At 34.9% G+C, this 24,789-nt stretch overlaps 1 long non-coding RNA gene across 1 annotated transcript in view; it reads left to right on the top strand.

Annotated features, from left to right (window-relative positions):
• The first annotated feature begins 545 nt into the window (after window positions 1-545).
• LOC126811335 (uncharacterized) overlaps window positions 546-24,789 on the top strand; it is a 29,528-nt gene continuing 5,284 nt past the window's right edge. The window contains exons 1-2 of the long non-coding RNA XR_007675572.1: window positions 546-742; window positions 19,486-19,678. This is a non-coding gene — a long non-coding RNA (uncharacterized LOC126811335). The remainder of the gene's footprint in view (window positions 743-19,485; window positions 19,679-24,789) is intronic.

The raw sequence follows: 24,789 nt of genomic DNA on the forward strand, positions 1-24,789 counted from the left end.
GAGCGAGTTGTAGGTATCAACATAATGGTCCCGATCACACGGTGGCAACCCCAAACGACGCCATAATGATGGTTGCTAAGTAGAAGTATCAAAATTCTAAATTTGTTTGACTTTCATGCTTAACATGTAAAGCGACAACAAAGTAGACATTTTTCTTCTTAATAATAGAAATAAGATGAAACAGAATTAAAATTTACACTGAACAAAAAAAAAGTTGGATTATACATTGTCTTAATTTAGAAATTACATGAATAGAAGTTAGAAATTAGACGATAGCATGTTAGAATTTTGAGTCTAATATAATGCCATACTACACAGGTCACAATTATTCTATGTAATATAAATACTATTAATTACTAAGCGACGTTTCGGCTAGTATTATCTAGTCATTATCAAGTCGAAACGTAAATATATTACATAGAATTCTGTATTAGACTACAATAGTTGGTTTATTTAAAATAAGAAATAATTATATGATTGGCAGGAGGGTCGCCTTTCTATTGGCTGTATTTATCTGAGAATCATAAAACACATACAATGCATTATACTCGTATTGTCGACGCGGTCTCAATGGACATAATACTACACCGTGACTTTGTATTGAACACAATCTAAGCGTAGGTTGAATTTGAACTATTTAAATACTTATTTCTCTAGCAGGATTCCGTTGTATTATTTATTCACATTTACAATAAAACCAGGTACACACATGAATGTGTTTTAACGGACTACCGGCTAAAACGTAAGTAAATAAGTTTATTTACAGATATGTACGGTATTAAACCTTTACTGACTAATTATAAAGTATTTGATATTATTTTAGATAAGGTGCCGTGTTTCGTACCCATAAACAATAATACATGTGTAGTTCTAATTGACCAGTAATCAAAAGAATCTCTTGTCAAAGGACAGAAGATGGGGCACTGATCTATTTGATATAATTGGTGATTTTTTAAAAACTAAAACATCAAAGTTTTCAATTGAAAGCAATGTACCAGCGCGTACTATTCTCAGTAAATGCCGCAAAAGAGCATTTTTCAGTTCTGTATTTCAATAAACCCTTTTATCGAATAAATTACTGGAAGCATGCAGTTCTAAATGGTACAAGGCTTGAAAATTAATACGCTCGTTGTTGTTCTTAGTGGGTTAACTTCTCTTTCTCTATTTTTTTTTGGATTTGATCATTGAATTGTTTTTCGTATTTGTTTTATTAAACATGCATTATGCAAGAACTAAATCTGCCTGAAATGTTTTCTAAAGTATTAATTAGACATTAATTAACTGATCCATGCCTTAATCAACTCTCGATGGCATCAGATTTCTCCGATATTAAATAGATTTGAATGGTTTAGCGATACTTTGATTTAATCAAATATGGAGGACCGAGACTTAGCTTCGATCAACTAGTACGGTGGTTGAAATTATTGCACATGTCTGTCAAACCTTCAAAGGCTAATATCTTCGCTTGCAATAGACTAATTTGAATGAAATTTTCAAATTATTCATTTTGCATCATGTACTTTCGAACTATTATAGCAAGAATGACTAGTTCTTTATCTAAATCTTACATAATGTATCTTTAACGACACCATGTTTATGGTTAGTTGTTATAGTACAGAAGCTGACCATGGGACAGTGTATATATCAATGACTATTTACCTACTTTCTGGACAGATAAATACGTATTTAATGGTTGTATCACTGGGAATGTGCACAGAAGTGTCTCTGTTGTAGGTTCTTATGAGAAACATTCTGCAGCTTTTGAAATTTAAGGTTATGCTGTAGTTGTAAATAGCGGAATTTTCGCCCGCTTTCACCTGTGTGATATCGCAGACACGGTCTTTGCTTGATTGTGATTTTAGGCTCTTGTAAATAAACGTAAGCAGAATATTAAACTTCTCCCGATTCTTAAAGTATACATAGTGTTTTCGATTAAAATCGCCAAGTAGGAATAAACATGTCGGTCAATTACCTTCTTGTCTATTCGTAAGCCGATATGACTGGTACTAGGATTACCTATCGCCTAGGTATAGGAGCTGGATTCCAGGGCATCTTAGATCGTTCCTGATTTATTAGTATGCCACCACTATACAGTGCATTAGCAATGCATGTAATAATACATCGATTGTAGAGGTTTAAAGAATAGATGACTAAAACTCAAATATATAGGTAAAATTAACTTCTTAAAGAATCTTTCACAGAGAATAAACCAGTTTTACTAGGCACCAAAACATATCTTTCGTGGCCTAAAGTATTACGGGGATCAAAATCAGCCATTATAGTTGTGAACTGAATGTCACAATAGCCGCAATATTGTACAGTGGGCGTAGTCGCCGCTACCGCTGTAGATTCATTGATACATTGCATAAGTAAAAATAACCCCAGCACATAACGTCATAATTTGTATTGAAATAAATGCTATAATCACAAATAAAGAAGTTTTCGCTTTTAAAATAGTCACCGAACAGTTCTCTTAGTGTCTTCGAAGTGGCCAAGACGTTACCTACGTAAAGTCTCGAGCAACCGTTGGATTTTTCAAAATCCTAGAATTATGCTGTAAGGTTTCAGTTCTGTTTCAATGGGGATTCGTTAATTCTATGTTAAGCTATGTGTTATACCTGTTGGGGCCAGAGTTATTGGAAAACGTGATCAAAGAAAGTCCTGACAACCATCCACTATTGTGGCTGGAGTCATAGGCGGGGTTATCAGTGTAATGGAAGCATTTCTATAATTACAAGTGTGATAGGGTCAGACAAAAAACAGACATCCTAAAAAAAATCAGATAAACAGAATAAAGATTTTTCATCGCTCATCATACTTTCATACTTGTCAAAAAGTTAGTGAGAAAAATCTTTCTTCGGGGGATACTTAATATATTCTATTTCTATTCTGAATATCATTTCAGTGACTTAATCTAATTATGCGTCTTATGATGGATTGTCTATCGTATAAGATTATAGAAAATAATTAGTCTCTATCATCCAGAAAAATATTCTACGAATATTAGTCTGGATGCGTTGTCAACATTTGAGAATAATGGGTCATTGGCTAGAATATCCAGTCTTTTACATTATCATAAACAAAGTCTAAGGGGGGGGGGGGGGTAATTAGTCCTAAAACACGATCTTGACACCCATGAAATTAATGTAAGAATGCCATTTCAGAAAATCCATTTCATTGCATTGCCGGTTCAATATCCAAAATTTTAAATTGTTTTTTTTTTATTGTAATATTTCTCTCTTCATGGGCCATATCTATGGGGCTTTTTTAATTAATCCTAATTCGTCGTTACGAATGATTCATGTTTGTTTATATTAATGCAAGAATTATGATATTTATTGCGGGAGAAGGCGGATCTCTTGACTTGGCCAAAGATACAGGATAGTCAACTACATTTAAATCAAACTCCCGGTTTAGGAATATATATATATATAGACCAAATTTGAATATTTCGTAGGACTTTAAAGAACGGTGTCGATATTCCGAATGTTTCTATTGTAAAGAGATCAATTAAACATACATTATGCAAGAGCTAAATCTGCCAATTGCAGGCCTTTCTTTAGGCCTGAAATGTTATCTAAATTATTACTTAGACATTAATTAACTTATCCAGACCATAATCAACTCTCGATGGCATCGCTAACCTGCGATATTTACTAGATTATGATCCCATTTGCTGCTCGACTTCCATTCATAATTTAATCATGAAATGGATGATCAAGACTATGTTTTTTATCGTACAGACTTTAGTAATGATGATCGAGGCTAGGCCGAAATTTCAATCGCTTAATTCTCGGTTCATAGTGGATCAATTTGACTGAAATTTTCAGCAAATTGCCTTTACATTATTTAGTTTTTAAAGTAGCTAAGTCCGTAACTCAATATCATCCAAAATCTTCAACATTGAAAACACGATTTTTTTTTCAATTTAAATCAGCATTGGTGTTGTGATCTTACCTGGAAAAGATGGGCTTCTGATATTCAATATTTAAGACAAAATAAACATTTTACCATTGGTACACGAATCGTGTACCATAATGCGTTTCAGCGCCATTTGTAACAAGGTGCTCAAAGAATGAGGCTAGACATATTCCACAAGTCATGTCAAACGGTGATATCATGTTCTTATTTGGAGAGCATGCGCAATAAATAATATCGGTGTTGACTGAAATAACCAGACGCTAGAAACTGACTTGCGGTTGAGACTTCTGGCGTATTTCGCCGTACATAACGGATGACAATTCACAGTAAAACGGACACGATTGAATGTAAAACAGTTTATATAAATTCATATTACATTATTATATGTGTTGCGATCCATTTGTGCCAATTTCTAGGTCCAAAATATTAGCGATTTAGCTCCTTTAACTATTATAGTGATAACTGCCGGCTCTTTATCTAATCTCCCATAATGTATCTTTAACTTTTAAAAGGTCGTCAAATCCTTTTTGGGGAGATTGTTTGCTCGGACCGTAGGCAGCTACCTACACTGTCTGTAGGATATTCGACCTGGTTCATTCAGACAGAAGTTTTGATTACCCCAAAGAAGCTATACTAGGGGCCTGAAACCAATCTATAGATCCAGTAGGTGTTATTGTACATTTTTTAACTGTTATAGTGAGAATTGCCAGATCTTTATTTTATCTCCCATAATGTATCTTTAATCTCTGTGGTTAAATACGTGTTGACCCTTAAAACACGCGAAGGTTAAAGGGACAGTGTTCATAATGGAATTCTGAAAAAAACTTTAAAGATTTGCTCAGCGGGACTTTTTAAAATCTCCATAATGCATCTAAAAACAATACGATTTTTTTATAGTATAAATCAAACATTAGCCTTTTAAGTGTTAAGATTTCTTTTAAATCCACTCTTTAGAAAAGCTCAACTATTTCACGGAAAACAGTTAAGCCAAATTAGAATTGACGTTTTTCCCATGTAGGATTTTTTTAGAAAGACAGTATTCCTAAAGTTTTACAAGCACTATACCTACTGGTATGACATAGCACTGGGCCAGACGTGTCATATTTTCACAAAAAGTCGATTTTATTTACGTAATAATAACTTTCAACCCATTTGAAGCTAAGATAGGTCTCTTCAAAATAAGTATTTCCATCTGAGCCTCCTTTACAATTTGTTTAAATATATTTAAGATAGACTACTATAGCCTTTACCCCGAGCAGTTTCATTCATATAGTAAAAATATGTAGATAATAGATATAAGAGTTTATTTAAACTGACATATACAGATAATCCATTTATCCGCAGTTAAATTTGGTCATGAACAAAAGACTCAGCTAATGTTCTTGAAATTCATGATTTAATATATCGTCAAATTACCTAAAACAAGAACTCCCAGTAAAGAATAATATAACCGTGTGTTTTGCGAGGCAAGTCGATAGAGTATCTTTTAAAAACAATCGGTATTTATTGTGTTTTTCAAGAGAATTCCATTGATTAGTACTCGATGTTCTTCGTAAGCTCATTGGAATCTGTATTAGAGCCTAAATAGATTTTCAGATTTAACTGCATTCGAAACAAAAGCAAGATTTGGGTATAAAAGGGCAGTGTTGCTTCGAAATAAAAAGGAGATTATTACTTAAACAATTAAACCTGATCTTCTTTTACTATCAACACTAGTCACCAATATACACACCCTTTACAATTCATTTAAAGCGAAAGTTACATATTTTCGAAGAAAATAAAAACCTGCTTATTTCTATATTTATTTCTTAAAGATACATTATGAGTGATTCGATAACGAGTTGGCAGTTCTCACTATAATAGTTAAAAACTAGATAATGTAAAGGCAATTTGCTGAAAATTTCATTCAAATTGACCCATTGTGAACCGAGAACAAAGCGATTGAATTTCAGCCTAGCCTTGATCATCATTACTAAAGTCAGTACGATAAACAGCATAGTCTCGATTATTCACTTAATCGTTAAATCGTGAAGGAAAGTTATGCAGTAAATCGGCTCACAATCCACTAAAGATCGCAGGCTAGCGTTGCCATCTAGAGTTGATTATGGTCTGGATAGGTTAATTAATGTCTAATTAATAATTTAGATAACATTTCAGGCCTAAAGAAAGACCTTAATAGACATATTTAGCTCTTGCATAATGTATGTTTAAAATAGGTTGGCAAATCATTGTTATACAAACATAGCAATCATTCTAGCATTGAAATATTTTCTACTCGCCCACTTGGAAATTGTATCATTTCTTTTCACTGGAAAAGTAAGTCTATATAATGGTGGGGGTGGGAGCTGTGGTCAAACAGCTAAGGATACTGATACCTGTTGACCGAGACAATCTGCGCACGTCATATTGTTCTAATAATAAGTTATACGCTCCACGGAACTGACAAACCTCAACGTTCATGTTTCACTTTGAATATGATATATTTGCCAATTCTTCAACTAACAGTAGTGAGTTGTCGGATTAATAGAATAATTCTTTATTGGGCATTGACTCAATATTATGTTTTAAGGCTTTATTTTAACATATTTTATGTATATGACTTTAAAAAAAAAAATTAAAAAAAATGCAACTATCGCTTTATATTCCATTCCCACGTCCTTGAACGCGTCATGCATTTTATATTGTAACTCTATTTGAGAATCTTTTAAAAACCCGATATGAAAACTGAAATTGATTATAACTATAGTATGTATATTTTTTATACATAACTATAACGAAACAATTAACTTTACATGCATACAGATAAAAATGGCCGCGAATTATCTCTCCGACTATACCCAGATTGTTAGGAATGGCGAACAAAAAAAAAGTGGACACAGTGTTGATTGTTTGTCCGTCGAGTAATTATGTGTTAAGTATCACTTAATGGAGCTAAACCGCTTCGATTTACATCAAACTAAAAAGAAGTATTGAATTGAGATGATCAGCTGTCCTGTGTTTATTATAATGGTGGAGGGAACTTTATAGGTTAAATTCTTGTTTAGAAAAATTGAGTGGGAGTTGGTATACTGATTTTCTTTTTTTTAATTCAACATGCAATCTCAACATTCAGTATGTCAACTGATCTCCACACACACAGTTTTTGATGGAATTTACAAGGATTGGTTAATCAGTTATAAGGAAAACTCCCAATGGACCAATTAAAGTCTCTGGGGCCTGTTTCACGAAATGTTAACCAAAGATAAAAATCCAAATTTTAGTAGATACTTCAATTTTGATTGGCTAAGCACTAAAATCAATCTAATATTATCCAATCAAACTACTAAAATTTTGATTTTATCTTGGTTAAAACTTGGTGAAACAGGCCCCTGGTCGTTATTTGTCCTTTGCAAACTAAAATAATATGAAGATTAAGTTGATTCCCTGTAAAAATATCAGTCAATAAAATAGGTAGATATTTACAAAGATATGACGAATTGAAAATTTCGCAAAACTCGGCATCCTCTACAGACGATATAAACAGGATATGTTCCAAACAGACGTAAACCAAACTGGTCAAATACCAAATATTTAATTGGTCGTTTTGATTATTTTATCGAATGCCATTTTAACCAAATTTTTAAGCCGTTTTGGTTTAACCCAAATAGATAAACCAACGCTACTCAAAAGTCTTAGCTAAAATCTTTTTATGGGCCTCCTTTTCAATATCGCCCATTTAATATCAATATGGGTACATTAACTTTTAGCCTAAAGTAAGTTCTGGCCTGCGTGTTGTGGAAACGGTAAATATACTGTTCCCTATACGACACCTACTAGCAGCTAATGTAAGTGATAGTTTAGACTCGAGAAAATGGGAATGTTGTTTTAGTATAAAAATAAAGACATAGAATCTTTAGTTTACTGTATTTGTCTGCGATATCACCGTCAGTGGAAGTGGAAGTTAAATCTCGGCTATAGTCGTGATTACGACCGACATTACATTCGATAAAGTAGATTCCAGATTATATATTGGAATGGTTCCATTATTTTCTTATAAGCTTAGGTTAGTATATTTTCTTACAACGAAAGAATGCCACATGGGAATACAATTATCTTGATTTGAAAACAAGTAAAGGTTGAATTCAGTAAAAACCAAATAGAAGGCGTTTTACACACATTAGTGTAACATTATTATATAATTTTTTTTATTTTTAATCTAGAATTAAATTATAGATTTTATCTTTCTTTGATTTATAACATACGATAAAGATTAGAAACCTGAAAAAAAAACAAAGTCAAAACAAATTGCAATTGTGATATGTAATTATTTGATTATAATTAGATTTCTGTTTCGTTTTGTTTTCCAAGTTACTGCTTTTTATATTATCTTGTCAGTGGCGTACAACATAGAACGTAATTGATCTATATTGAATATAAAAAAAAACAGTTTGTAATTATATATTATATCAATTCACAAAAGAAAAAAAAATTACTCCTATGTAATAAAGTCATAAAGTTCTCATAATGTCTAGAATCTAAGCCACAATATAGCTTGAGGGCTGATTCCAACAACGATTTGATATTTCTGCTTCTAATTATGTGGTTATCTTTAATATTCACTGCTTTATGTTTTATGACTCTATCGGGTGGCCCAGAAGAAACGAGCACACGATTTAAAGTGGAATAATTCAAAAAGTACTATACCTATACTATTCACCTTTTATATTGTGTACCATATATATATTTGACTACAAACTGTAGGTCCGTCGCTATAACAGTGTTGGGGGGTTGGATGGCTGAATGGTTAGCGTGCGTGCGCTGTATCATAAAGTCTGTCATTGAGTCGACTGGTGTGGTTTCGAATCCCCGGTTGTACGTGACAAGGAGTAGGGTCGCCTGTCCAACCTCGTGGGTTTTCTCCAGGTCCTCCGGTTTCCTCCCACTGCTAAAGACCCCTACGCGCAAGCGATTTATTGAAATAAAATTAAACCATGTGTTAGTCCCGAAATGACCTGGTTTGTGTCGAGTGGACGTTAAACCCCATTTCTCTCTCTCTCTCTCTATAACAGTGTTAACACAGTACGGGTTGTATCAAAGAATTTCAAATGATGTTGTGCTGGACTGAGATTTCTGACTTCTGGGTGAAAAAGGGGCTAATATCTATGAACAAAACGGGGTGGGTGGGGTGGGGTGGGGAGCATATTGACCATTTGTTTATTTATTTAAACTCATCACTCTGACGGATTTTGAACCAGTCAATTGGTTGAATCCATCGAAAACATTAGAATCTGAAAACCCTGATACAGGTTAAAAGACCAAACGCACTTTCGCACCAGAATAATAGTTTTCCAATACTAAATTAAATAGTAACACTTTCAGGGGCTCAGGATTTTGGATTTAGTCTGAATATAAAGTTTTGGAATCCGTGTGGAGCATGCACTAGATACCAGATTCATAAGAAGACCGGTCGGGGCGTTTCAAACCTAATTCATACTTTAAAAGTGCGGTGCCTTCTCGGATTTTCGTGGTTGTTCGGGTGTTACGCAAATCGAGAATTAGTTGTGTACACCTATGTGTTTACCTACACGAATTATTCCCAGATACTATTTGAAGAATAGAATAAAGCGCCGCTGTCGAGACAGAATTCTCCAATACATGTTATTTTATATTGATTTTCAGAGAGCTTAACGAACGTTGGCATCAAATACCTTACACCAAGTAGGTCAATGCTTGAATTTTCTGTTCTGTCATTAGAAGAGTCAAATGATATCTATGTAATTAATGACATAAATTCTCTTGACGAGAATCATAAAATCCCTTATGAAGTATTGTCTATAAGTTCAAAACATGATACCCGGGTAATTTAGTTGAGAAAATTATGTCAAGAGTTTTTAGACGACCAGGTGCACTGTCTGATGTTATCTCGACCTTTTTGAATTATCAAGGCAAATATATACTAAGATTTATCTAAACCTTAATCTATTGAGCAATATTCTGTATCCAAAAATGTAATATGTCATAAATATTTCACTGAACATAAATCATGTTATTCCCACTCTTTATTAATATAAAAACCAACATTTCAATAAAATAGTGTTAAAAAAAAAAAACTCTGTATTTTCTTGTTTTTTACTATTTTTATATTTTTTTTTAGAAAAGATCTAAAAATATTATATATCTTATATTTGTAAATATTGGTGCCAGTCATTATCATATATGTGATAGAACTGGTTAAACACGTTCCATATATTAATTTATCACAGAGATCATTGCAACGATAGATGTGGAATCAACGTTTCAACAATCGGAAGTGACGAGCGCAAAAGGAGAACACGAGTTATCCCTCTATATAACTGACTGAAATGACGAGTGATAACAGATACATGGGCGAATTTCTGCTCACTAATAATTCCTTCGAAGACCAAAAGTTGTTATATGAGACTGTAAGAGTATATCTGACAATTCAAAAAAGTAATTGAATGTTATTAGATAAGCGGTTCTTCATGAAAAACTTGAGACACACAAGCTGGAAGTAGAGACAAAAAACATGCAGTTTTCGGCCTTACATTTAAACCTAACCAACCTCTCAACTCTTGTATCCTTCCGTCTCAAAATCATGAATATTCACCAAAACCTGGTAGAAAATGTATTTTCAAACCCTTTTCTTCGATTCTACACCAAAAAGTCAACAAAAATCGCCATCCAAAAGGAGAAAAAGACTAAAAATAGCCTTGGCCCTTGTTTCGTAGGAATATTTGGTGAGCTGTGTCCATACACACAAAGTCTAAATAAACATTAAACAGAAGTAGAATAAAATACTTCTTAAAATTTTCGACTAAAGTCGTCGATTTAGCCTATAGTCTGTTTTTAAGCGGAGGTAATTGTAGACAGACAGCGTAAATATGATCAAATCACACAGTTTGTACGCTGGAACGCATCTTTAAATGAGAATGGAAGTAATTAAAAACATAAGATATACAAGTCGAAGGTATGAAAACCAGTGCTGACTACCCTGAATCACAAGCGGGACCAGACACGTCAATAATCAGATCTAAGAAGGCCATGGCATTGAAAGACATTCACAAGAAATCCCCCCGCTCCCCACCAACACAGCAAATGCCAAAGTACCCTCATCCCCCAAATCACAGATCTACTGCGTTCCTTAATCATCTTTTGTTATTTACGATGCAAAACATCAGTCACTTGATGATGATTCAATGCAAATGGGCCCTTCACATGTCCCCGATAATTCCAGATGTGCTCAAATGGTTGAGATCTCTATATGGTAGACCACGATGTTGCTGTGAAATATCAAAAACTGTAAAGAGTTTATTTGGTGTCCGTCCACTAATAATAGGGAAACCAAAACCTAAATCTCCTGGCCCCAGTTTCTCAAAATATTCTCAGACTTAAGAATTTACTCCAAATTGTTCCCTTTATGTAATTAAAATTTAGCTGTTTATAAAACCTTTGTTGTTTTAATGTATGAAATACATCAATGAGAAACTATGTGCAAAGTTTTGTGTTTCTGGATCAAAAATATTTCTTATAAACAGTGATTGAAAGTTGTGTAAATTCTTAACTTAAATATACATTATGGGAGATTCGATAACGAGTTGGCAGTTCTCACTATAATAGTTAAAAACTAGATACCGTAAAGGCAATTTGCTGAAAATTTCATTAAAATTAATCCACTATGATCCGAAAACTAGGCGAATGAAATTTCTGCCAAGCCTCGGTCATCATTACTAAAGTCAGTACGATAAACAGCATAGTCTCGATTATCTATTTAATCGTTTAATCGAAAAGGAAAGGTATGCAGTAAATCGGCTCACAATCCACTTAAGATCGCAGGCTAGCGATGCCATCTAGAGTTGATTATGGCCTGGATAAGTTAATTAATGTCTTATTAATAATTTAGATAACATTTCAGACCTAAAGAAAGACCTGCAATAGACAGATTTAGCTCTTGCATAGTGTATGTTTTAAGTCTGAGAATGCTTTGTGAAACCAGGGCCTTGTTAGAGAGCCACTGCTTTATTCACTGAACCACAGTGGTCCACGTGGGATTTGATTTTAAAAAATAATAAAAAAAACCCTGCTAAATCTAATTTTCTTTTTATTATATTCCGTATGTTACACTTTACCAGACTCAATTTTACATCTGACAAATTCTATCCATTTTGATTAAAATCAGAAGATTTCTATTCCTTTCTTTTTAAAAAAAGAAAAAAAAATTCTCCTTTTATATTTCAAATTTTACATGGACATGCCATCTGACATTTTATTATTATGGGGTTTTTTTTACATGTTTGGGGGGTTGGATGGCCGAATGGTTAGCACGTGCGCGCTGTTCATTAGGTCTATCATTGAGTCAACTTGCATGGTTTCGATTCCCAGGGTTCTCCAGTTTCCTCCCACTGCTAAAGACCCTACGCACAAGCGAATTATTGAAATGAAATTGAACCATATGTTGGTCTCGAAATGACCTAGTTCTTGTCGAGTGGACGTTAAACTCCATTTCTCTCTCTCCCTCTGTTACTTGTGTACTGTAAACAGTCAATGACATTCACAAATGATCTATATATTTATAACCTTTTTGACATCTCGTACATAATAAAGCCAATGGCAGCGAGCTGAACTGCAGTCGTGCTGAATATATTACTGTCTGAACTGCAGCCGTTCTAGATATGTTATATCTTATGTAGTGTAGAAAATCATAAATAACAAGCTAAACTGCAGTCGTTCTGAATATATTACTGTCTGAACTGCAGCCGTTTTAAATATATACTTTTCAAAAAAAAAGTAGGGGATATTCAGAAACAATACAAAACTGCGGAAATGCACTGCTGTTTTTATTAGAGGTAACCAGTGTATGTTAATAACAGGCCAATTGCCTACACAAAAACATATTATATGGGCGACTTATCTGACGGCCTCATTTCACTCGCAAAGAGATACACTGTCAAAAGTGAAAATGGACGTTTATGATTTTTGTATTAATAATGAGTAATTGCTCCACCAATCCTCAAACATTCAGCAATTCGTCGTGGCATGCTCCTAATCACCCGTCCAATCACGAATTGGGGCAATCTGACACTAAAGCAAAGATACGCTAAACAGTAAATCTTATGCAAGAACCGATAGGAAAGCAAACATGGATAGATAAACCAGCACGCGGCAGTTTTCATCAACCCTTCCTTGAAGTGTCAAATTTGACAATGCCCCCCCCCCCCATGCGTATGGCGCTATTGCGTGTCGCATATGCAGCTCAGTGGTTCTGTTGGTGCGATAAGTTCTTCATCTGTGAACATACTCTCAAAGCATGTCAAGTGTCCATGACTATTTATCATATCACAACCTGCATAGGTATTTGCATTTCAATATACCCTACTTTTTTTGAAGAGTATATCTTATGTAGTGTAGAAAATCAGTAATAACAAGACGATGTAATATTACTTAGGCTGTTACATTTTTTTTTATCAAAAAGATGATGACTCTTCAACAGATTCTTTTGATTAAAACAAGAATAATTGTAATTCTTTAAAAAAAAAAAAAATGAAGGCGAATGCGGGGGGTGGTATTGATATCGTCTTGTAGCGTGATCGTCATTGCTGTAAATATATTATGAATTTAGTTATTACTGCTGGATACTTTGTCATACATGTCACCCATATAATTTCCAATATATTGGTTATAATGTACATAAAATGAGAAACAGCTGGTTAGTTCACGTCTAATAAAGATTTATTATACAATAACTGATGACGTAATAAATGAATTGATAGTTATTTTATTATTATGTCTGTGTGTTGAGTGTATGATGTGTCTTGTTTGCGAGCCTGTCTTCTGGTTTCTGATTGGTAATTGTGTGTGTTGTTGTACCAAAGGTTTATTGTACAATATTTGATGACGTATAATAAAAGAATTTATAGTACTTTTATGGTAGCTTATACTAACGCAGTAGTTTCGATTAGTACTCCACTCCAGATTATCGCCGCTAGTTATAGCCGCTACGACTAGGACAAATAACGGCTAAATAAATTTGTTACGGTCAACTAAATTTTTGTCAAGGTCGCTGAGATGTAAATAAGGTTAGGGCACGTGATTGTTGGCGAGATCTTAGGTTAGGGTTAGGGTAAGCATTAGGGCTAGGGTTAGTATCGGGATAAGCACTAGTCCTGTTTACATCTCGTGACCTATGACGAAAAATTAAGCTGGGCTTAACCGACAAATAACCGTCTGGACAAAATCGTAAATATATGTATCTGAAAATATTAGCACAACCGTAAAGCTGCACTACTTTGTTTCACGGTAAACGACGATCAGATAAAAGCTCTGCCGACACAAGTGATTTCAACACTAGTTTAATAACATTTTAACTCATATCGGCTGATATCGCATCAGGAATTCGACGTAACCTGAAATAAATTTTGAAGAAAAATTATTGGGCTGCAAAAAAACACCCCTGCTTGTATATATATCAAGGGCAATTAAGCAGATATTCGTTCTTTGAGGCTTTGTCAAGTCACAAAAGTCGTGTTTAAAATTTAGACTACGAGTAATACAAATATCTGGCGACAGGTATCCATAGAGGTGCTACAATATGTTATTAGATCAGCATTTAATTATTTTTTGTCTATAGTTATATCTATTCAATGATGTAACAAAAGTTTGACGGGTGGGGGTGGGGGAATGGACACTAATAGACAGTAACATGCTTTGCCTTGGCTAAACTAAGCTGGTAGACAAATTAGCATGTGTTTAAACAAACGTAAGTCCTAAACAAGCATATGGTAAACTAATTAAAAGGGATATTTTGGTGTTGAAAATACACCAATTTAATACAGCTTTTGTTTCTGTGTGTGATTATTATTTCTAATATCGATTCTAGAGTTTACACAGATTACATACACATTTTATGTTGTTGATCAGTAGCATTGTAACCGGTGTTACCCGATGAGCACTGTTCAGACACGTGTACGACCTAGACGCCATTTTCAGTTATCAGTTATGAAAGAGTTCTAATCATAATTAAAAATGAAATGGGGTTCAGGGCCTAAAATAACGTGCCTTGGAGCACGAACGTGCCTCGAAATGAAAAATCCGTGCTTCGAAAATAAGAAAACCGTGCTCTGAAAAATGGTGTAGTGCTCTAAAAAAATGTAGTCAGTGATGCCTCCTGACCCCTAATTGGGTGTTTCTATGCCGGTTTCAAGCTCTCAATTTTCAAAATTTTATTGGGGAGGCCCCACAGACCCCCCGCCGGCGCGCTTCGTGACTGCGGCGCTCGCAGGCGGTTGGCTTCGCCCAACGCGGCTTCGTGGACTCTAAATCCGTGCTCTGAGAATTTAACCTTATTTTAGGCCCGGATGGGGTTTAACATCCGACTGGGCTAATGAAGCCAGTCTATTCATAAAATAAAAAAAGATTTTTCTATAACCCAAAATACCTCTAAAAAGTATTCAACAAAATCAGTTCACACTATAAAGCTTAGGGTCTAAGCTCTAAGATACAATATGATATGAAATAATTAAGAAAACAAATCCCAATATCTGAAAATCCTATTATATTTATGCTGGAAAATCTAAGTAAGGTTTTGCTCAGCAGTATGACGCACCAACATACGAGTTTTGCATCCAGGATTGTATCAACCAATTGATTCTTGGACTGCAAAATCTCTTATACTCAAAGAATCCGTCATTTTGGACGAAGATGTATATCGCAGTAAGCTTATTGTAAAATTAGCCTCCATCCACAAGAAAATCTGACCATGACTGGTCTATACAATCACTGATTACGAGATTCTATCACAACCTGCACCAATGATATGGATTGCTCCTCGAAACAAACTAGAATCTTGTACAATAACACCTTTTGGGGAATGCCGCACGTAACCAAAACTCCCGAATGAATGAACCAGGGGTCGATTACCGTGAAGACAGTGTAGGTAGCTGCCTACGGTCCAAGCAAACAATCTCCCCCCAAACAAAGATTTGACAACCTTTTAGGAGTTAATTGGGTTAATTATTTGTGGTGGCATGCTTCACGAACCTGGGGTAGAAGGCACTCGCTATCGCGCTCTAGACCTATAGAGTCGTCTGTCAACCCCAGGACGGACAACTAGTTACTCGCTGGCATTCCTTCATTATCAAAAAGATTTTTGACGATATTCTCCTCGAAAGAGGCCTTTCTTTCCTGATGTAAAGGCCGTATCTTGTATTTGTATAAGGGTTGTATCATGGAATGCTTATACTGATTCACAAATTTGAATCAAAGAACTTATGACTGCTGATAATCCCAAACTAATTAACTGTCCTTAGTTCTGATAAACTGTCCAATTCTACACAACTCTGTAACTCTAACAATATTATTAGTAAACAGACAACTGTCACAATATCTTTGATGTTTCCTGGATAATCGGGGAATCGCCATTTTGAACAATCGTGAAATCGAAATTATGAACGATTATACAAAGGCCAGATAACGTCATTTGAACAGGAGTTTAATACCATTGTAATCAGTTCTATTGTTTCTGGCTAAAATAAGAACCACATTACATGTAATGTATTTTTGTTTTAATGCGATCGATCGTTAAATATTTAATTGAGAATATTAAATGGCGAAAATTAATACATATTGATGTGCCAACAACCTTTGATTAATTTTGGATATCAATATTTAATTGGCATATTGATATCTCGTTATTATAATTGGGTAATGGAGAGTAGACAGTCATGTAGTTGCATGGATACATACACGGCATCAAGAAACAGGTATTCTAGATAGGTATCAAGACACGTGTGTTCTAGAAAGGTATCAAGACAAATGTGTACTAGAAAGGTATCAAGACACATATGTTCTAGAACGGTATCAAGACACATGTGTTCTCAATTTTCTAATCGCTCTACAGGTAAGAGATTTTGAGATTTTCATTTCATACTTGCTGGTATTGTTTTACTAGTCACCTGCATTGTATCCGAATCCTGTCACGTCTTCATTAGCCCGGTTGGTTAAATACAGTTGGACGTTAAAATTCGTTTCGAAAACCTATTATTCACGCTTTATCTTTATTGTGACCCTCATGTTTTGAATTTATTCTGTCAAATTTGATGACATACATGTGTATACCTTTATACTGCTGTCGGTGTGCGTTAAGAAAGTGGTTTACGTCTGATTCATTTGAATTCGCTGGTGTGCTGGTGTATCGTTACCTGGCAATCTTTCCTTTATTATGTGCAGGGGTGGGGGATGGCCGAATGGTTAGCGTGTGCGCACTGCATCATAAGTTCTGCCATTGAGTCAACTGGCGTGGTTTCGATACCCCGGTTGTACGTGACAAGGAGTAGGGCTCCTTGTCCAATCTAGTGGGTTTTCTCCGTGTCCTCAGGTTACCTCCAACTATAAAAAAACCCGCGCGCAAGCGAATTATTGAAATAAAATTGGACCATATGTTAGTCCCGAAATTACCTAGTTTGCGTCGATTGCACGTTTAACCCCATTTCCTCTCCCCCTCCCTCCCTCCTTCTCTCTCACTCTCCGTCTCTCTCTCTCTCTTACTATGTGCTTAATTACATAACAGATAATACACAACGAATACATGTACATTGGAAATTACTTTATTCTGAGCCCAGTTACTACTGCTTGTAGTTTTGACAAGATGTGTGCATTGATTGTTTATTATCGTACCCACGGTACTGGTATATCCGAGATTTAGCCTCCCTTTTCCACTTTTTTAAAATTAAATCATAGAATGGCTGACCCGGTCTAATTTACTTAAATTCGGAGCCATCCCATGGCCTAGAAAGTTGATTATGGTCTTGTCATGTTAATAAATATCTAATTAATAACTTATATAGCATTAAATGCCTAAAGAAAGACTTGCTATAGACAAATGTAGTTCTTTCATATCATAATGTATGTTTAGGTCTAACGTCTATCTGCACTAACCATTTCTGTGGCCTTATATATAGAGCAACAACTTGTGGGCGTTCCGTGAGTAACGTTAAAACGCAGATACCCTACTGAGGGCCTTTGTGTGTGGTAATGCGTGTGTGTGTGTGTAGGAAATTAAAATTATATGAATTTCGTATCAGTACAGACATCTTAATACATATACCTAATTCATCTTTTCGTTTCATGGTGAAATACAATCTTGATATATTTGTATATATCGTCTCAGTGTGGGAGTATCAGTAACAACAGCATGGCAATACAGATCTAATTGGAATAAGATGACCTTGTTATCTGATAAATCCATATAACAGGGCTATTAAAACTTGTATCCCATATAAACGATAATAGATACTAAATTGCAACATGATGATATTGTTTAGAATATAGAAAGGATTTTTTCTTATCAATAAATGTATAAAGAGAAACGATAAAGTTTTGACAACAATTAACAGGGAAACATCGACAGGAAAATCAAATTTCAGTCTATCAAGTAGAATAATATTATATTGTCTTGACTGCCATTATTAAATTGTAAGACATTTTATCTCCATTATTATCAACTAGTGTCACTTCTGGAACTTGTAAAATGAAAATGAAATGATAGTATGATGGTTATTTTGAGCTTCTAATGCGGATAAATATATAGTGAGTGAAAGGTTTCCCGACTATTTAACGTTTCTCCATTTTTTAACACTTGTCATTTGTCAACTTTATACTTGAAAATCCCGCCCTCTCGATTTCATTTATCATGACTTTGACTTGTTCAATATAATGATTGCTATCGATAATGTTATATAATATATTATTGTTAGTAGATCTAAATAAGTAGGCGATGATTTGACTATATTAATCATATATACGTATTAATGCATCGTTCCGGTTTAATGTTTCATTCTAACTACTCATACAATATTAATTTTGTCATGCTGAAACAGACAAAACTACGAAAGACAACACCCGCAGAGAAACTAAAATCATCGATAGACGGAAGGGTAATCTAGGCTATGATTTATTAATAACAAGCTAATTCTATATGAATGTACACGAATATTCTAATCATACAGGACAATAGTTGCTATTAAACGATTGCTCTTTATACATGTATCGTGACTTATAATAGGAAGACAGGCTGGCATGGGGGTTATTACAAGATACGAATCCGGTTTTACTACAATGCTATAGAATAATGGAATTGTGTTTTTATATGAACTCCCTTGTTGTGACATTATCTACCTGTGCGCCATTCAAAATTCAATAATTGAATGGTCTATATATATATATATATATATATACATACACTATTCATAAAAAACAGGTGATTGAAAGTAAGAAAAAATCAATATATTCATAATGGGAAATTTATTTTATAAATTTTTATTGGTTCAACGTCACTTTTAAAATCCCACACATTAATAATTTACGTATGGTCAACTTATCATCGATAAGAATTATTATAAAATATATGATTAAATGATAATAGATATAGACCTATTATAAACATCCTATACATCGAATAAAGCTTTATTTGTTGACGTCATCAAAGAGGGGCATAACAGATGATAAGTCATACTAGAACTTGTCGATATGTTTGTATATCAGACTTTATAGAACACATTTTATTATTTTCAGCTTTCTTGCGACACATGTTAGGAGAACTGAGCGATCCCCTTGCTCCTCAAGCTGTTGAGAATATCTACAATAAGTGAATTTAAAAAAAAAACAACAAACAACCGTTTTCCAAGCAGAAGGGTTACATAGAGTTCATTTAAAGACACAATGAAATTGTTATTAGTGATACTGCTTACATCTATAACTACTGCATGTAAGTATTAATTATTTAAATTATAATGTGAAAAAAAAGTATTAGCAAGCGCAATATTAATTGCGGTCCTAAGATTGAGGATGAAATTGCAAATGTTTATATAATGTCATTAACATTTTAAATAATTGTTATTAACTTACATTTAATCTGTGTGTATTATCTTCTATATATATATTTGTGACTGTCGTTTGTCTGTCTGTCTGTCTTTCTGTCTGTCTGTCTGTCTGTTCGGGGTTGGCAGCTACACTAGGTCTGCCCCGACTATGAAATTTGGGGTATAGGGGTAGCTCGGACCGGGGAGTAACATAGGCCAGGTGACGTTAGTCTACCACTTCCGGTTTTGGAGTTATGAACCCCGAGCGAAACCGGGTATCCTGCTAGTAGTATTATATAGCCAATACAACCTTCTACTACTTTCTGTTTCCTAAAATTCCTATATCATACACTGTTTCTTAATTTGGCAAGCAAATGTTCTTCATTTACAATAATCTAAGCAACGATATTATTAATCGAGATAGTTGGTTGCTTGTAATACGGGCTAATTATTCTGGCGTATATCAATGTGTATTGTAGCTTCTGGATATAATACTTAAAGGGACCATCGCGAGTCTCAGAAATAAAAGTCATTGTAAGTATGAAATTTAAGCGCCAAAAAATAGAGGAATGGTGCATTTACCTTGTCTTAAAATTTCAGCTAAAAACATTGAGTCGTTTGGACGTGAACGTCAAAACCGCTTATCCCGCCCGACACGTAACCCTTTTTAAGATTTCGGGTAAATTTTTTGTTGGGTGACCTAATAATTGATACCCGTTCCTTTAGAGGTCTACACTCTGCATGACCCACGTGTTGTACTTGATATTGAAAGGTAAATTTCGTCTACACGTTATTTTTATAAAATAAATGCCTGGTTATATACAGACGCCGTATAATATTGGGACATCGGTCTCCATTTCCAGAAGCTGTCTGAAAAACGTGTCACATATATTGAGTTAGTTGTTTGGCCCTAAGGTCGAGGATTTTAAGAGGTTTTAACACAAAATTAAGCAGTTTTATTCTCAAAAATATAATTTAGATTGACCCTTTAAATAGCTTTTCTCTATATAGTAGAATTTATAAATTACTTTCGATAAAATATGTTTAATCTAAATTAACACAGAGCCAGCATCATATTGGTCAAAAATTCAACAAAGCTACATTACAAGATGTTGTTCTTTAACTCAAATTATACTTAACATGAGCTCTGTTCTTTTATGAGATATAAATATTAGTGCGTCCCTTCTGTGTGTTTTGATGAGAACTATCACCAAACAATGACATAATGTTTTTTTACTTGGGTCAAAAATATAATTGTCAATTTAATGTTAATAGTTTGGTATTTGGGATAAAAGTCTATCTTCAATGAAAATATTACGTCTACAGATAAAGCTATTGTTAGTATATAATCGATTTTGTGTTCAAATGTGAACGCAGTAACCGAAAAATGAAACTAAAATTAGTAAACAAGATGGCATCCGGGTAATCGTTAAACACAAAATGGATAAAGGTTAAAGGGCCAATCCCGATAATATTTTGCAGAATAAAACTGGTTAATTTTGTGTTAAAATCACTTAAAATCCTCTACCTTAAGGCCGAGCAACTAACTCAATATATTTGATACGTTTTCAAACAACTTAAACCCGTCAGTCTTAATCTGGAAGTGGGGACCGGAGCCCAAAGCTGTATTATGCGATGTCTGGATAAAACCAGCCTTTTATTTTATAAAAATAATGTGTAGGTGAAATTTACCATTCGTTATCAAGTACAGCACATGGGTCATCCACTTTATAAACCTCTAAAGAAAAGGGAATCGATTATCAGGTCACCCAACGAAAGAATTGACCCAAAATCTTAAAAGGGTTACGTGTCCCGATAAGCAGTTTTGACGTTCACGTCCAAATGACTCAATATTTTGAGCTGAAAATACACCATTTCTTTATATTTTGGCGCTTAACTTTCATACGTACTCGGACTTTTAATTTTGAGACTCTGTTCAATTCGGGATAGTCCCTTTAATCAACGCAATCAAGCCAATTCAATTCTTTATTTTTACCTAAATCACAGAGGTTTAGCTACTTTAAAATATCACGAGTGTCCTCGGGGTTTCATGCTCGTTTGCTCATTGTAGAATGTACCTTGATTTTAATCAGATATACTCTTTCTCAGGCAATGTATATGCACACACTTTCCTAAAGGTTGAAGGTTTACTAAATTCATAGATTTTGGAGCTAAATACACTAAGGCAACATAATTTTGATTTATTAGGTTTGTTATTTCTGAGCCCCCTATGTCCTTTCCGTGTCTACGATTGTAACCAATCAGGACAACAAGGCGGTGGGGGCATTCGGTCAAAAAACAGATACAGATACACCGGTGCTATGAGTTGAAAAATTCAAATAACGATCGTTTAGAATATCTTTATTAGATTTATGCTTAACTTACTTTGGACAATGTTTTTCACAATTATGATCAGACGAATTAGCTAAAAATGTCAAAAATTGTACTATGTTAATAAAGTTATCTTAATAGCACGTGGAAATATCTCATGGTTAACTATACTGAAATCACAGATCTGTTTAATGGACGATGTGACACAGGATGTCATTAAGTCTATGCGACAGTTACTAGAGTGAGAGAGAGAGAGAGAGGGGGAGAGATAGAGAGGGAGTCTTTGCGACACTTACTAGAGAGAGAGAGAGAGTCTATGCGACAGTTACTAGAGAGAGAGAGAGAGAGAGAGAGGGAGAGATGGGGTTTAATGTCCACTCGTCAAAAACTAGATCGGGACTAACATATGGTTCAATTTTATTTCAATAATTCGCTTGCGCGTAGGCGTCTTTAGCAGTTGGATCAAACCGGAGGACGCGGAGAAAACCCACGAGGTTGGACAGGCGATCCTACCCCTTGTCACGTGCTAACCATTCGGCCATCCACCCCCCACCCCCCGAGAGAGAAAGAGAGAGAGAGAGAGTTTAATGTCCACTCGACACAAACAAGGTCATTTCGGGACTAACATATGGTTCAATTTTATTTCAATAATTAGCTTGTGCGTAGGGGTCTTTAGCAGTGGGAGGAAACGAGATTGGGCAGGCGACCCTACTCCTTGTCACGTACAACAGGGGAATTGAAACCACGCCAGTTGACTCAATGACAGAGTTTATGATACAGCTCGCACGCGCTAACCATTGGGCCATCCCCCCCCCCCCCGCGACAGTTACGACGTCAAAAGGGTCTCTTCTGCTCGTCTTAGGCTCATAATGTGTTAAAGCCTTTTTCTTTATTTATCTCTAGCATACATAGAGTGCGATTTTTTTGGCAAATGAAATGAAGCGTGTGATAGGATAAATTATATTAAAATTTTAAACAATAAAATTATAAATAGTATTAGGGTTGTACCAGGATATAGAGGAAATGATTCACTCTAGAATTTTATATAATAGTGTATTCAAGATAATCCCACACTCACCTAATTATCAAAATATCAAGAAATTGCCTACTCAAGGTATGACATTCGTTACACCCCTTAAATAGAGAGAAATGGGATTTAACGCCCACTCGACACAACCTAGGTCATTTCGGCTAACATATGGTTCAATTTTATTTCACAAATTCGCCTGCATATATAGCGATCTTTCGCAGTGGGAGAAAACCGGAGTAAACCCACCAGGTTGGATAAGTTACCTTACTCCTTGTCACGTACACGCACAAGCTCCATGGGAATCGAAACGACAGATCTTAGACCATTCGGCCAGCCAACCCCAGACCCCTTACACACAAACAAATTTATACTAATTTCTAGCCGATTTGTCTCAAATTTTGCATACTATTTGGCCGATTTGAATATCTCTATTATAACTTACATCAAATTTAGTCAAATTGAAATTATTATTTTACTAACCGTTGCAGACATCTATATAGTGGTAATGAAAATAAAAGCTTAAAAAGTTTATATTTGAAGAGAAAATAGTTTCTGAATGATTCCATTAGTCGATAATTTACTGCTTTTTTTAATGCCGACTCGTTCGATAGTTAGGTATTCAACTGTGATTTCCTGTAATAAAAACTAAACACATTGATCAAACTTAATTAAATCTAGACGAGATTGTCTTTCTTCTGGATGAACGAGTGCATCTCGGTGAGTATAACGCGTTGGTTCACTACCTAGGATTCTGAGGTTGGTCGAGAAAATTCCTTGGGGTTTTCCAACATGGTTCTATCCTGCCAGTGATGCAAGATGGGGGGGGGGGCTTAAAGAGGAAAAGCGTCTGGTTGTTCGAACTGGACTAAAAACCAAGGTCCTACTATGTGTACTCCTAAAGATCACATTTTTTATTTAGGGCTATTGACTAAACTCAGCTGGGTAGATCGCGTGTGGAATAAGTAATTAATTTAAAGAGCATGTGAATGACCGTATAGAGTGGCATGTACTTACAGTCAGTGTGATTATATACTTTACACTGATTTTATTCAAATCTGTTGATAATTAATTCAGACATGTTCACTCAATGTCACAAAAATAGACATGCCCGAAAACCGATTTTGCCAATTATATGAAACATTCTGAATTTTCCCCATACGAAACTTACGCTGTCTGTCAACAATTAGCTCCAACTGAGAACATACAATTAGTTCAAAGTATATATAAGTTGTTCTCTGTTCACAGAATGAATTTTCCAAACGCCAGTGACGTCACAGCGACTAAATGCTCATTAGGCGTGTGAATTTCTTTGTAACTATATGCATTTCCATTACACAAACTAGCCAGCGCGGATGTGTACTCTATGGTGGCTGATTGGTATTATGTCGTGATGTCGTGGTGGGGAGACACCACGACATTACGACATTTTAACACGATTTTCACTGGATTTGAATCCGATCTGCAGCTCAAAGCTCATTGATGATTAAACCCAAAAATGGATAATCGAGACTATGTTTTTTTATAGTATCTCGGTTCAGAGTGGAGCAATTTGCCTGGAATTTTCAACATATTCTATTTACGTTATCTATTTTTTAACTATTATAGTGAGAACAACCAACTCTTTATCTAATCTCTCATAATGCCCCTTTAATCTCA

This window comes from Patella vulgata, chromosome 2 (assembly GCF_932274485.2).
Source record: "Patella vulgata chromosome 2, xgPatVulg1.2, whole genome shotgun sequence".
NCBI lineage: Eukaryota > Metazoa > Mollusca > Gastropoda > Patellidae > Patella > Patella vulgata.